Source organism: Rousettus aegyptiacus, unplaced genomic scaffold (assembly GCF_014176215.1).
Source record: "Rousettus aegyptiacus isolate mRouAeg1 unplaced genomic scaffold, mRouAeg1.p scaffold_m13_p_9, whole genome shotgun sequence".
NCBI lineage: Eukaryota > Metazoa > Chordata > Mammalia > Chiroptera > Pteropodidae > Rousettus > Rousettus aegyptiacus.
In genome coordinates this window covers 69,985,800-70,001,509 of record NW_023416312.1, presented here as the reverse complement: position 1 = coordinate 70,001,509, position 15,710 = coordinate 69,985,800, and the positions used below count along the sequence as shown (strand labels likewise).

Genomic DNA, 15,710 nt, shown 5'->3' with positions numbered 1-15,710 from the left:
TAATATTACATTGTGCGTGTGTACCATTACTTGTTTATCCAGTTGTCTGTTGATGGGCATTTAGGTTGCGTCCATATCTTGGCTATTATAAATAGCTCTGCCATGAATATAGGGGTGTGTATATCTTTTTGAATTAGTGTTTTGGTTTTCTTTGGACAAATACCCAGAAGTACAATTGCTGGGGCAAAATGTAGTTGTATTTTAATTTTTTGAAGAACCTCTGGATGGTTTCCCATAGCAGCTATACCAGTTTGCAATCCTACCAATAGTGCACAAGGGATCCCTTTTCTCCACATCCTCGCCAACACTTGTTCTTTTTTGATTTATTGATGATGGCTATTCTGACAGGTGTGAGGTGATATCTCATTGTGGTTTTCATTTGCATTTCACTGATGATTAGTGATGTTGAGCAACTTTTCATGTCTATTGGCCATCTATAAGTCCTCTTTGGAGAAATGCCTATTCAGGTCTTTTACCCATTTTTTTTTATTGGATTGTTTGTTTGTTTGTTTGTTTGTTTTTGGTGTTGAGTTCCATGAATTCTTTATTAAATTTTGGATATTAACCCCTTATTGGATGTATCATAGGCACATATCTTCTCCCATTCAGTAGATTGATTGTCTTTTCACTTTGCTGATTTCCTTTGATGTGCAAAAACTTTTTAGTTTGATGTAATCCCATTTCTTTACTTTTTATTTTGTTTCCTTTGACTGAGGAGATATAACAGAAGAGATATTACTAAGAACAGTATCAGAGAGTTTGCTGCCTGTGTTTTCTAGAAGTTTTATGGTTTCAGGTCTTACATTGAAGTCTTTAATTCATTTTGAGTTTATTTGTTTATTTAATATAAGAAGGTGGTCTGGTTTCATTTTTTATTTTTTGCATGTATCTGTCCAGTTTTCCTAGCACCATTTATTGACTAGACTTGTCTTTATTCCACTGTATCTTCTTGCCTCCTTTGTTTTAGATTAAATGTTCATATAGGCATGGCTTTATTTCTGGGCTCTCTATTTTGTTCTATTGATTATACATCTCTTTTTATACCAGAACCATGCTGTTTTGATTACTATAGCCTTGTAGTATCATTTCATATCAGGCAGCATGATAACTCCACCTTTGTTCTTCTTACTCAACATTATCATATCTACTCAGCATCTTTTATGGTTCCATATAAATTTTTGGATTATTTGTTCTGTTTCTGTGAAAAATGCCATTGGTATTTTGATAAAGCTTGCATTGAATCTATAGATTGCTTTAGGTAGTATGGACATTTTCACCATGTTAATTCTTTCTATCCATGAGCATGGTATACACTCCCATTTATTTGTATCTTCTTCAGTTTCTTTCCTCAATGACATAATTTTCTGAGTACAGATATTTTACCTCCTTGGTTAAATTTATTACTAAATGTTTTATTTTGATACAATTATAAATGAAATTGTTTTTAAATTTTTCTGATAGTTCATTGTTGGTATATAGGAATGCAACCAATTTCTGAATATTAGTTTTGTATCTTGATACTTTACTGAATTCATCGATCAGTTCTAACAGTTTAGTGGACTCTTAGAGTTTTCTCTATACAGTATCATGTCATCTGCAAATAATGACAGTTTTACTTCTTCCTTTCTAGTTGGGATTACTTTTGTTTTCCCTTATCTGATTGTTGTGGCTAACATTTCCAGTACTATGTTGAATAAAAGTGGTGAAATTAGACATCCTTGTCTTGCTTCTAATTTTAAGGAAAAACGCTTTTAGCTTTTTCTTGTTGAGTATAATGTTAGCTGCAGGTTTGTCATATGTGGCCTTTACTATATTGAGGTATGTTCCCTCTATTTCCACTTTGTTGAGAGATTTTGTCATAATTGGATGCTAGATTTTGTCAAAAGCTTTTGCTGCATCTATTGATGTGATCAAATGATTTTTACCATTCAATTTGTTAATGTGGTATATCACTAACAAATGATATACCAACCTTGCATCCCAGGAATAAATCTAACTTGATCACGGTATATGATCTTTTTAATGCCTTGTTGAATTTGGTTTGCTAAAATTTTGTTGAGGATTTTTGCATCAATGTTCATAGGGGATATAGGCCTATGGTTTTCTTTTCTTTCTTTCTTTCTTTTTTTTTTGTATTATCTTTGGTTTTGGAATCAGGGTGATGGTGACCTCATAAAATGAGTTCAAGAGCCTTCCCTCATCTAGAATTTTTTTTGGATAGGTTGAGAAGAATAGGTTTTAATTCTTTTTGAATGTTGGGTAAAATTCACCTATGAAGCCATATGGTAAAGGACTTTTGTTTTGGGGGAGTTTTTTAATTACTGATTCGATTTTGTTGGTGGTAATTGATTGGTTCAGATTTTCTGTCTCTTCTAGACTCCGTCTTGGGAGAATGTGTTTCTAGGAATATATCCATTTCTTCCAGATTGTCCAATTTGTTGGCATATAATTGCTGTAGTATTTTCTTATGATCCTTTATATGTCTGTGGAGTCGTTGTTACTTCTACTCTCATTTTTTATTTTGAGTCCTCTTTTTTCCTTGATGAATCGGTTTAAGATTTATTAATTGTTTATCCTTTCAACAAACCAGCTATTGGTTTCACTGATCTCTTACATTGTTTTTCTAGACTCTATTTTGTTTATTTTCGCTCTGATCTTTATTATTTCCTTCCCTCTACTCACTTTAGGTTTTGTTTGATGTTGTTTTCCTAGTTCATTTAAATGTAAGGTGAGATTATTTATTTGAGATTTTCCTTGTTTCTTGAAATAGGCCTGTATTGCTGTGACTTTCTCTCTTAGGACTGCTTTTGCTGAGTCGTATAGTTTTTGAGACACCGTGTTTTGATTTTCTTTTTCTCTAATTATCGTTTGATTTCTTCCATGATTTCATAATTAACCTATTCATTGTTTAATAGCATGCTATTTAGCCTCCGTATGTTTGTGGTTTTTTCCATTTTTATTCTTGTATTTTAATTCTAGTTCCATACCATTGTGGTTGGAGAAGAAGCTTGATATTATTTCTGTCTTCTTAAATTTATTTACACTTGTTTTGTGGCCCAATATGTGATCTCTTTTGGAATATGTTCTGTGTGCACTTGAGAAGAATGTATATTCTGCTGCTCTCGGGTGAAATGCTCTAAAAATATCTATTAAATCCATCTGATCTAGTCTATCATTTAAGGCTGCTCTTCCCTTATTGATTTTATGTCTGTAATATCTGTCCACTGATGTCAATGGGGTGTTAAAATTTCCTACTATGAATGTTTTACTGTCAATCTCTTTCTTTATATCTATCAGTATTTGCTTTATATATTTAGGTGTTCCCACATTGTGTGCATAACTAGAGTTATATCCTCTTATTGTATTGATCCTTTTATCATTATGTAATTTCCTTCTTTGTCTCTTATTATAGCCTTTGCTTTAAATTCTGTTTCGTCTTATATAATTATTGCTACCCCAGCTGTTTTTTTTTTCATTTCCATTTGTATGAATATCTTTTTTCCATCCCTTCATTTTAGTCTATGTATGTTATTTGATTTGAAGGGGGTCTCTTGTAGAGCACATATGTATGGGTCTTGTTTTTTAATCAGGTACCCTGTATCTTTTGAATGTTGCATTTAATCTGTTTATATTTAAAGTGTGTGTGTGTGTGTGTGTGTGTGTGTGTGTCTGATTTGAAGTGAGTAACTTGTAGGCAACATATGTAAGGTTCTTTTCTTATCCATTCAGCCACTCTGTCTTGATTGGAGCATTTAATCCTTTTTCTTTTGACATAATTATTATAGATAATAGTTATTGCCATTTTATGATTTATATTTTTGATTTTTTTTTTCTTCTTAAAGAAGTCCCTCCAACATTTCCTGTAATACTGGCTTGGTGATGATGAACCCCTTTCACTTTTTCTTATCTGGGAAGCTCTTTTTTTGTCCTTTGATTCTAAATGATAGCTTTGCTATGTAAAGTAATCTTAGTTATAGGTTCTTGATTTTTCATCACTTAGAATATTTTCTGCCAGTCCCTTCTGGCTTGCAGTGTTTCTGTGGAGAAATCAGTAGACAATCCTCTAGGAGCTCCCTTGTAGGTAACTAACTGCTTTTCTCTTGTTGCTTTTGAGATCCTCTCTTTGAATTTAACCTTTGGCATTTTAATTATGATGTGTCTTGGTGTGGGCCTCTTTGTGTTCATCTAGTTAGGTATTCTCTAAACTTCCTGGGATTGTGTGTCTATTTCCATCACCAGGTTAGGGAAGTTTTCTGTCATTATTTCTTCAAATGGGTTTTCAATTTCTTGCTCTCTCTCTGGTGCCCCTGTGATGTGAATGTTGCCACACTTGATGTTGTACCAAAAGCCCCTTGAGCCATCCTCATTTTTTGGATATTTTTTTTCTCCTTGCTGTTCTAATTATTTTTCTTTTGGTCCATTATCTTCTTAATCACTTATTCAATCCTTTGCATCATCTAATCTGTTGATTCCTTCTAATGTATTCGCATTTCAGTTATTATAATTTTCATTTCTGACTCTTTTTTTAATGTTTACTATCTCCTTTGAAGTTCTCACTGAGATCATCTATCTTTCCCCTTTGTTCATTGAGCATTCTTATAACCAGTATTTTGAACTCTTTATCTCCATTTTATTTAGTTCTTTTTTTGGAGTTTTTTCCTGCTCTTCTCATTTGGGGCATGTTTCTTTGTGTTCTCATTTTAGCCACCTCTCTATGTTCATTTGTATATGTTAGGTAGATTTGTTGTGTCTGCCAGGCTTGGCCTCACAGCCTTATGTGGTAAATGCCCTGGGTGACTCAGTGACACAATTTTCCTGATCACCCGTGCCAGATGCATTGCCCCTTCTGTGGGTTGTGTATGCTCTGTTGTAGTTAAGCCTTGATTGCTGTTGATACGTCAGAGTGTGGATGACTGGGGATTTGTCACACCCACAGGATATGAGATGCTCTGTGTGGGCTTACCCCACAGAGTGGGATTCACCACAGGAGGCTTATGTGCCTTTTGAGATTATCCTTTGTGCATGCTGCTTGTGGTGCTAATTAGGTGGTGCTCTGTTGTGGTCTTATGTCAGCCTCCACATGTGTGGTTTATGGGGCCCTTACAGTCCAAGTTCAGCTGCTGCCTTTTACCTGCCCAGAACTACCTGGTAGGAGCCACAAAACAATCCGTGGTTGGTCGCTGCCTGTGCTGGACCTGCAGGTACGTGGGAGAGGCCATTTTGTAAACTGAGGATAGCTGCCACAAGTACCGGTCTTGGGACAGCTTAGCTAAAGGGTAGGGGAACCCAAGGCCTACAGCTGCCTGCAGGCTGCCTGTGAGGCTCAGAAGCTGAAAGAAAAGAGCCTCAGGTAGTTCATGAGTTGGTGAGGCAGGGTCCCAGGTCTCTCCATGTTGGGGCCAATCGCGGTTCCGAGGTTAGAGCCGATTCAGATTTTTGTCAAGGCTGAGCCTGTGGCTACTTGCAGAAGTCTCAGATTACACTGAGTCTATCTGCCACTCTCCTCAGGCCTGCAGACCTCTAGACCTCCAATATATGTTTAAGAAACATTGCAATTTGATTTGTGGTTGGTTTCCTGCCATCTGAAGCCTGTTGATTGTTGATGATAGAGCCTCCTGCCTAAAGGACAAGGTGAGATTGGTTGCCTAGCCATGAATATTTCTCCAGCAATTTATGGGTTGGGTAGGGTAGGAACCAAGCGAGTCATCAGGGTGGATCAAGGGGATTTTACCAGGCAAGATGGCACCTGTCTATAGGCTGCACTGTAGGAGGGCTCACACAGGGTTAATGGCAGCTGTTCCTCTGTTCCTTACCCTGAAGCTAAACAACTCATTCTTTGATTCCTTGTATGGCTCTGGCAGTTCCTGAGCTGCTGCTGTTCTTCCAGTGAAGGCCTGCTTGATTACCTGCAGGTGAGTGAGTCTGTGCTCAGGCCCTTTAAGGGGCTGCCTGGGTTGCCAGATGCCTTCTGACTCACCCTCACAGTTGGAATCCCCACTGAATTTTATAGTCAGATTTTGTGGGGATTCCTTTTTCCAATACTAGAACCCTGGGCTGAGGAGCCTGGTGTGGGTCTTTGATCCCTTGCTTCTCTGGGGAGACCTCCACAGCTGAGATACCCGTTCCAATTCTCAACTCATTTGTGGGTGTGAGGCCAGCCTGTTTCACATCTCTGCCCCTCCTACCAGTCTTGATGTGATCTTTATATTCTTAGTTATAGGAACTGCGTTCAGTTAGTCTTCAGATGTTCTCCAGGTTGATCTATAACTTAGTTGTAATTTTAATGTGGTCATATGAAGAGTCAAGCACTACGTTTTCCATCTTGATGGGGAGAAGTCCATAATGGGACAATGGTAAGATTTATTTAGGAGATAAATGTAAAGTTACAGATATAATTGAGAGAATGTACTCATATTGTCATTATATTTAATTGTTGTTTAGGCGTCTCTCTTATTTATGTGTGCTAACATGACATACAGAAATAGCATAAATGGCATTAGATATATTATAAATATTGTTTCCAGGTAAATGTCATAGTGTATAGAGTGCTTTTCATCAGATTACTAATTACTTGGGATATGTGTAAAGTCCTGAGAATTGAATTGTATAATGTTTGATTAAATTAGTGTGATGCTTTGAGGGTTACAGATTTACTTTGATCTGTTTCTTGGTTAGCAAGTGTTTCATGCTTCGGCTAGACTTTCTCCAAATGCATATTATTGGCAATGAGAAGAACATTGTGTGAATGAGACAAAATCAGTGTAAGTCATTTGTGGTATAGGAAAAGTTCTCCGTGCTGCTGAAGGTTAGCTGTTATTACTATCTTCATGTATTGGGAGTACTACATTTCATAGTTTTGAAATAATAAAGATTATTTGAGGTTTGAGTGGTGGTGTGGGGGAGAGAAATGAGTGATCTGCCTTTTTTTAGCTTAAATAAATTGATTAATTTTTTAAAGATCATTAGTATCTCTAGGGAAGACCTACTAGGAGTAGCTGACAAAGGATTATAAACCTTGTGATCATATGCTTGTTTTTGATGTGAATGTTGTTGCTCAGTCCAGCCTAAAAAAAAGAAAATCTGAGATGTCTTTTGTTTAGAGAAAATTAAAAGAATAATGTTGGTACATTTAACATCAATAACTAATAAAAAGTTACTTGACTTACTCAAAACAATAAATGTTTATAGATCACATGATCATGCTTTGAGATGTTTAAAATTTATAGATATTGGCATTTGCTTAAATATACTTAGAAAAAAAGAATTGCTGTTAAAATTTTTCAATAAAAACTTTGAGGTTTGTGGGCCACTAGTTTTTCCATAGTCCTTTAGTAAATTTTTTGCATGGCCTACTATATTTATAGAATTAAAAAAATATACTAAAAAAATCACTCATCTTTATTCCTTCTATGGCTAATGTGTCCTCATTCCCAGTTCACATTTTTCTTCAACCACAACATTCTGTCACCGTTTTCTGTGAAGTCTATTTTCTCATCTCCTAAGATTAATTTCTAATAGGCTTAAAAAAAATTGACTACTTATGAGGTTGTGATTTTTCCCCTCTAATACAATCAAATAATTGAATGAACCCATCGTGTAAGAGGTTTGTTGAACCTGAGTTTAGAGAAACATGTCGGAGTGAGAGAAGTTTCTAGATATCTCCCCTTGAAACAACAATAAGCAGAACGTCAAAAATACAACAAAAAACACCCAAACTGCACAACAGCATGTCTGAGCATGGGACCTGTACATAAGAGCTACCACAGGTCAGAAACCTGTGTATCAGGTGGTGGACTAGAAGAAACAAAGAAGCTGACTCTCAGAGCTGGAACTCCCTGTAGAAGAGGGGAGGGGAGAAGCTATGGTGAATTCCCTGAACAGTCCTGCCTAGGAGAGCTGTGAGCTGCATGTGGCAGCAGCAGGGTCTGGTCATCAGGCCAGAGGGCAGGGAAACGGGAATGGCAGAAAAGCAGGGACGGAAGAGAAACAAAAGATGATTTTACCAAACACGGTTGCAAACCTGAGGCTTAGCTACAGCCTCCAACCTCCAACCCAGAAGGCCCCTCTCCCCATATCCTCCAAAAATAGACACTGCAGAGCCCTGGGTGAATCTGAGCAAACACTACCAAACCAGTCGCTAACACTGACAGTGACTGAGACTGAGGATAGTGAGCGTGATTAAACATCTAGAAGAAGAAAAAAGGCATTGTTAAGGCTTTATATACAGTAGGGATCCAAAAGACTTAGACAGCACCTACCGGACACCAAAAGAAAAGTGCTTTCTTTGCAACAGGCTAGAGAGAGACCTTTATACAATACATCTTTCTGGAAAAAAAGCAGACTGCATTTCCATTAATGCACAGGTGGAAAAATTGTCCATTAAACACCATAAACAACAGAGGTGACAAGGCAGCTTAGAAAGAAAGACAAAAATCTCCAGAAAATAAGCTTACAGGCGTAGAAATTTGTAACTTAAATGACAGAATTCAGGATGGTATCTCTGAAAAAACTAAGTGAGTTATGAAGCAAGTCATATCAACAAATTCAGGAATTGAAAAAAAAAACTAGATGAGCAGAACGAGTTCTTTAGCAAGGAGATCGAAGCCCTCCAAAATAAACATATAGAACTTCTGGAGATAAAAAATCACACTGTAAGAGCTGAAAAATGAAATAACAAGCTTGGTAAATAGAGTCGACCAAATGGAGGAAAGGATCAGTGATATCGAAGACAGAAATCTAGAAATAAATCAGAAGTGTGAAGAGAGAAACCGAAGAATGAAAAATAAGGAGAAATTCAAGAACTAACTGATACAATTAGGAGAGGAAACATAAGAATAATGGGCATCATAAAAGGCAAGGAAAAGGAACAGGAATTAGAAAGCATTTTCAGACAAATAGTGGATAAGAATTTCCCAAAGCTAAGGAATGAGCTGGAGCTTGAAATTCAAGAAGTCAACAGAACACTCAATTATTTCAACCCAAAAAGGCCTTCTCCAAGACACATCATATTGAAATTATCAAAAATCAATGACAAAGACAGAATTCTCAAGGCAACCAGAGAGAAAAAAAAATAACTTATAAAGGTAAACCCATTAGACTATCCTTGAACTTCTCAGTGCAAACCTTAAAAGCCAGAAAGGAATGGAATCAAATATTTAAACTATTAAGTTAAATGAACTACCAGCTTAGAATAATGTATCCAGCTAAGCTCTCCTTTATATATGAAGGAAAAATTAAGACTTTTCCAGACATAGAAAAATTGAGGGAATTCTCCACTATGAAGCCTGCACTACAGGAAATACTGAAAGGGGTCAGCTCACCTAAATCAAAATGACCAAAAAAAAAAATACACAATTAGGAGTAAAGTGACTATCAGGCAAATAGAAGTAGAGGAATGCAACCCTTACTAAGAACAGGGCATTATAAGCTTAAATAATAAGGAGAGAATTGTTATAACAAGTAAGTAATGAATGTTCAGCATACATAGAAAAAAATTGAGATAACAATGACTGAAAATGGGAGAATTTAAAGATCCAAATTCACAAAGGGGAATGGAGATAAGGCATGTGCAGAAGAAAATGGACGACTGTATATATATATAAAATTAACCTTTTCATAGTCATAATGGTAACCACATGCCAAAGATTCAGAACTGAATGAAGTATATAATATAAAACAAGAAGGACCAGAGGGACACATACTGGGGTATGGATAACCTCAACAAATTTAAGAGGGTTGAAATCATTCTAACCATATTCTCTGATCATAATGCTTTGCAACTAGAAATAACTGTAAAAAGAAAGTGGGAAGAACCACAAATACATGGAGATTAAACAACATACTACTGAAGAATAACTGATTCAGAGAAGAAATAAAAACTGAGACCAAGAGATACATAGAAACAAATGATAATGATAGTAAAACATACCAAAACTTCTGAGGCACAGCAAAAGTGGTCAAAAGAGGAAGGTTCATATTACAGACCTATCTCAAAATGTAAGAATGATCCCAAATAGCAACCTAACACTTCATCTTGAAAAATTAGAAAAGAAAGAACCAATGAAGCCTAAAGTCAGCAGAAGGAAAGGAATAGTCAAAATTAGAGCAGAAATAAATGGAATTGAAAAGAAAAAAAGTAAAAATAAATGAAACAAAGTGCCGGTTCTTTGAGAATGTTAATAAAATTGACAGACCCCTGGCTAGACTCACTAAAGAAAAGAGAAAGGACACAAATAAACAAAATCAGGGATGAAAGAGGGCAAATTACGACAGATACTTAAGAAATACAAAGGGTCATATAAGAGCACTATGAAAAAGTATAGAACACCAGCTTTAATAACCTAGAAGAAATGTACTGGTACTTAGAAAGATACAACCTTCCTAGACTGAATCATAAGAACTGGAAAACTAAGTGGACTAATCAGCAGTCTGGAAATTCAGTCATTAAAAACCTACCAAAAAGTAAAAGTTCAGGACCAAATGTCTTCACCAGTGAATTCAACCAAACGTTCAAAGAAAATTTAATACATATTCTCCTCAACCTGTTCCAAAAAGGCAAATAGGAGGCAATACTTCCTAACTCATTTTATGAGACCAATATAATATTGCCCTGATAACAAAACCTGGTAAAGATAACACAAAAAAAGAAAACTACAGATCAGTATCTCTCATGAACACAGATGCAAAAATCCTAAATAAGATCTAACCAACTGAACACAGCAACATATTAAAAAGTTTATACACCATGATCAAGTAGGCTTTATCCCAGAGGCACAGGGATGGATCAACATAAGAAAATCGATTAATCTGATATACCACATAAACAAATTAAAAAATAAGAATCGTATGATCATAATACTAGATGCAGAAAAAGCCTTCGACAAGATACAGCACACATTTGTGATCAAAACACTTAACAAAAACAGTATAGAAGGAAAGCACCTTAACATAATAAAGGCCATATATGACAGACCCTCAACCAACATTATACTGAATGGCAATCAAATAAAAACCTTCCAAGATCAGGAACGAGGCAAGGCTGTCCACTATCACCACTCTTATTCGATATAGCATTTGAGTTCCTAGCAAGTGCAATCAGAGAAGAGAAAGATATAAAAGGCATCCAAATAGGAAACGAAGAAGTCAAACTGTCACTGTTTGCGGATGTCGTAATTCTCTATATAGAATACCTTAAAGACTCCTCAAGAACACTACTAGAAACAATAAGCAAATTCAGTAAAGTTTCCAGATCCAAGATCAGTGTTCAAAAATCCATAGTGTCCCTATACTCTAATAATGAAGTGTCAGAAAAAGAAGTGGAAAAATAATTTCTTTTGCAACTACAACAAAAAGAATAAAATACCTAGGAATAAATCTAACAAAACATGTGAAGGACCTATATAATGAAAACTATTAAGACCCGATTAAAAGAAATTGAAGAAAATACAGAGAAATGGAAAGATATTCCCTGTTCTTGGATTGGGAGGATCAATATTAAAATGACCATATTACCTAAAGTATAATGCAGATGTAATGCAATCCCTGTCAAAATTCCATTGGCATTTTTTAAAGAAATAGAACAAAAAACCATTAGTTTGTGTAGAAGCAGAAAAGACCCTGAATAGCCAAAGGCATCCTGAGAAAAAAAGAACGAGACTGGAAGCATCGCTCTGCCCGACTTCAAATTAGACTACAAATCGACAATAATCAAAATGGCATGTTATTGGCACAACAACAGTCACATGGACTAGTGAAACAGAGTTGGGAGTTCAGAAGTAAACCCATATTTATACAGGCAAATAATTTTTGGCAAAAAAGCCAAAAACACGCAGTAGAGAAAGGAAAGCCTCTTCAATAAGTGCTGCTGGGAAAAGTGGAAATCACTTAAAAAAGAATGAAACTAGACTGTTGTCTATCATCACACACCAAAATGAACTCAAAATGGATTAAGGACCTGAATATAAGACCTGAAACAATAAAACGCATAGAAGAAAACATAGGAACTAAACTCAAGGACCTTGGACTTAAAGAGGATTTTATGAATATGACCTTAAAGGCATGGGAGTTAAAAGTAAAAATAAATGAATGGGACTATATCAAACTTAAAATCTCTGCTCAGCAAAAGAAATTATCAACAAGGTGAAGAGACAACCATCTGAATGAGAAATTATATTTGCAAGCAATGCCTCCAATAAGGGTCTAATATCCAAAATATATGGAGAACCCACATAACTCAGTAAGAACAACAACAACAAAAATCCGATCAAAAAATGGGCAGAAGACCTGAACAGACACTTCTCCTTAGAGGACATACAAATGGCCAGCAAACTTATGAGAAGATTCTCAACATTGCTAGCTATTAGGGAAATGCAAATCAAAACCACAATGTGATACCATCTCACACCTGTTAGAATAGCGGTAATCAACAGGACAAGTAATAACAAATGTTGGAGAGGATGCGGAGAAAAAGAAACCCTCATACATTACTGGTAATACGGTCTGTATGGAAATCAGTATGGAGTTTCCGCAAAACACTATGAATTGATCTACCATATGATCTAGCAATCCCTCTAGTAGGTATTTACCCCAAAGTCTTGAAAACTCATATCGAAAAAGATATTTGCACACCGATGTTCATAGCAACATTATTCACAGTGGCCAGGACATGGAAGCGACTGAAGTGTCCTATGATAGATGATTGGCTAAAGAAGTAGTGGTACATATGTACAATGGAATATTACTCAGCCATAAGAAGAGATGAAATACCGACATTTGCAACAACATGGAAAGACCTCAAGATAATCTTGCTAGGTGAAATAATATAGACAGAAAAAGTTGAAAGTCATATGATCTCACTTATATGTGGGATATAAACCTAAAAGCAACAAATGAACATGACAAACAATCAGGGACTTTTGGACATGGGCAATAGACTAGTTGTTACCAGAGGACAGTGGCGAGGTGCAAACACGGAGGTAGACTCTGTAAAGGGGATCAAATATGTCGTGACAGAAAGAAATCTAAGTATGGGAAGTGAATGCAGTGTAAATGTATATATGCCTTACTGTTAAAGTGTACATATGAAACTTATTGAATTTTGTTATCCAATGTCACTATAAAAAATCAATAAAAAACAAGAAGTTTGTTGAAGGAAGCCACCACACACTCTGTATAGCTTTAGTGATTTGTATCTCCTCCATCTGGTAAGTGAAAGAATTGTATTTATCATTATGGGTTGAAAATATTGATTTTACAAGAACCCACAACTTTATCCATTTCTTTAACTGTGCTAAGAACGGCATTTCAGTGCATAAATTTTAGGTTTTAACATTGTCATATATATTGTTTCTGTATTTTCCATTTTCTTTTATTGTTATATTAGTTTTTCATGTACCTCTGTGACTCTAATTATTCTTTCTAGCCTAGATACAACATCAGTGATGTTTTACAGGTCTTGTTTTTGTGCTAACATTGTAATCAGTGCAAAACAACACCTAGAACTGTGCCTTCTACATAGTATGTATTCATTAATAATGTTACTAGTTAATTGATTGCTTGAAAATGAGATCACCCAATTTAAAGGTAATAGGAGCCATTAATATAGGTAAGAGCTACTCTTTAAATAACTTGTTATTTTTTTAGATATGTGCCCAAAGAATTGTCTTTCTCTGGTGTTTCTCTTCCTCCTTTTTTTCAGATGTTAGTGAATATGAATATAAGATCTTTTTAGATTAAATATTAATATACAGTGCCATTACTTTAATAATTGTCTAATTTTTGAATGTATTAAAATATTTGATATCTGGTCATAATGTAAGGAGCATGTTCTACTTTTTAAAAATTAATAATTTTTTTATTTTTCAATTATAGTCAACATATAGTATTATATTAGTTTCAGGTGTACAGTGTAGTGATTAAATATGTACATAACCTATAAAGTGATCAACTCAATAAATCTAGTAGTCAGCTGACATCATAAATAGTTACGACAATATTATTTATATTCTTTATGCTATACTTTATATCACCATGGCTATTTTGTAACTACCTAGTTGTACTTCTTAATCCCTTTCCTCTTTCTCCCATCCCCCTAACTCCCTCCAATCTTGTAATTATCAAAATGTTATCTGTATTTATGAGTTTCTTTCTGTTTTGTTTGTTCATTTATTTTGTTCTTTAGATTTCACATATAAGTGAAGTCATATGGCATTTGTCCTTCTCTTGTCTGAGTTACTCCACTCAGCACAATACCCTTTACATCATTCCTGTTGTTGCAGATGGCAAGATTTCATTCTTTTTTTATGGCTCAGTAATATTGAATTGTGTATATGTACCACCTCTTCTTTATCCATTCATTCATTGATAGACACCCAGATGACCTCCATATCTTGGCTATTGTAAATAATACTGCATTAAACAAATGGATTCACATGCCCCTTCGAAGTAATATTTTAGGATTCTTTGGCTATATCCCCAGAATTGAGATTACTGTGTCCTTTTTTGTCTATTGTTATAGCCTTGGTTTTAAAATTTGTTTTATCTGGCGTAAGTATTGCTACCATAGCTGGGGTTTTGTCCCATTTTTATGAAATATATATATTTTTTATCCCTTTACTTTCAGTCTGTGTGTGTCTTTCCATCTGAAGTGAGTCTCTTGTAGGCAGCTGATAGAAGAGTCTTCTTATCCATTTAGCCACCCTATCTTTTGATTGGAATGTTTAATCATTTACATTTAAAATTGATGGGTACATAGTTATGCCATTGTATTACTTGCATTTTTTATCTTTTTTCCTTTTTCTTCTTAAAGAAGTTTCTTTAACATTTCGTGTAATATCGATTTGGCAGTAATGACTCCTTTAGCTTTTTCTTTTCTGGGAAGCTCTTTATGTGCTTCTTGAGCTTGTATGTCTATTTCCTTTTCCAGGTTAGGCAAGTTTTGTCATTATTTCTTCAAATAGGTTTTCAATTAATTGTTTGCTCTCCTCTCCTGTTATTCTGACGTCGCTAATGTTGTTAAGCTTGGTGTTATCCCAGAGGCCCCTTAAAGTATCCTCATTTTTTGGATTATTTTTTCTTGTTGCTGTTCTGACTGAATGTTTTCTGCTACCTTATCTTCCAAATTGCTGATTCGATCTTTTGCTTCATCTAATCCACTATGTCTCCTTTTGTTAAGTCACTCTTAAAGATGTATTGTTTCCTAATAGCCTTAGATATTTTATTAATTCTTCTGCATTTGTGGATCCAGTAGAATTTTAGTGTATGCTCATACAAAGAAGAATAAAGATGCCATTAATCTCAAAATTAATTGGTGCAAAGTTAGACTGGTTTGCCTCTGATGTCTTTTGCCCTTTCTGTGACTCCTAGTGAGGCTCTAGTAGATTCAGGCTGGTGTGGAAACTGCGATAATGAAAACTGGTTTCTTTATGTTACCCATTTTTCTGTAATTATTTCATTATGTATTTTAGTTATCAATATGTAGCTTTTATTTGAAGTTCTTTTCTCTATTTTTTGATAGTTGACATCTGAAGACTTTATTTTGAATAAAAGTCAGGTATTTTACTCCTTATAAAACCAAATTTAAAATTAAAAAAACTGTTACATTTATATCTATGGTTAGTAAGAAAATAGTAAAAACTCTTAAACATATTATTTATGTTAAAGAAAATAATCATTACTTTTGACTTTGAGATTATTGTTTAAATTACATAAAA

At 35.0% G+C, this 15,710-nt stretch overlaps 1 protein-coding gene across 9 annotated transcripts in view; it reads left to right on the top strand.

Annotated features, from left to right (window-relative positions):
* Window positions 1-15,710, top strand: part of LRCH2 (leucine rich repeats and calponin homology domain containing 2) — a 100,837-nt gene that overhangs the window by 44,814 nt on the left and 40,313 nt on the right. The gene's annotated exons all lie outside the window — the stretch shown is intronic.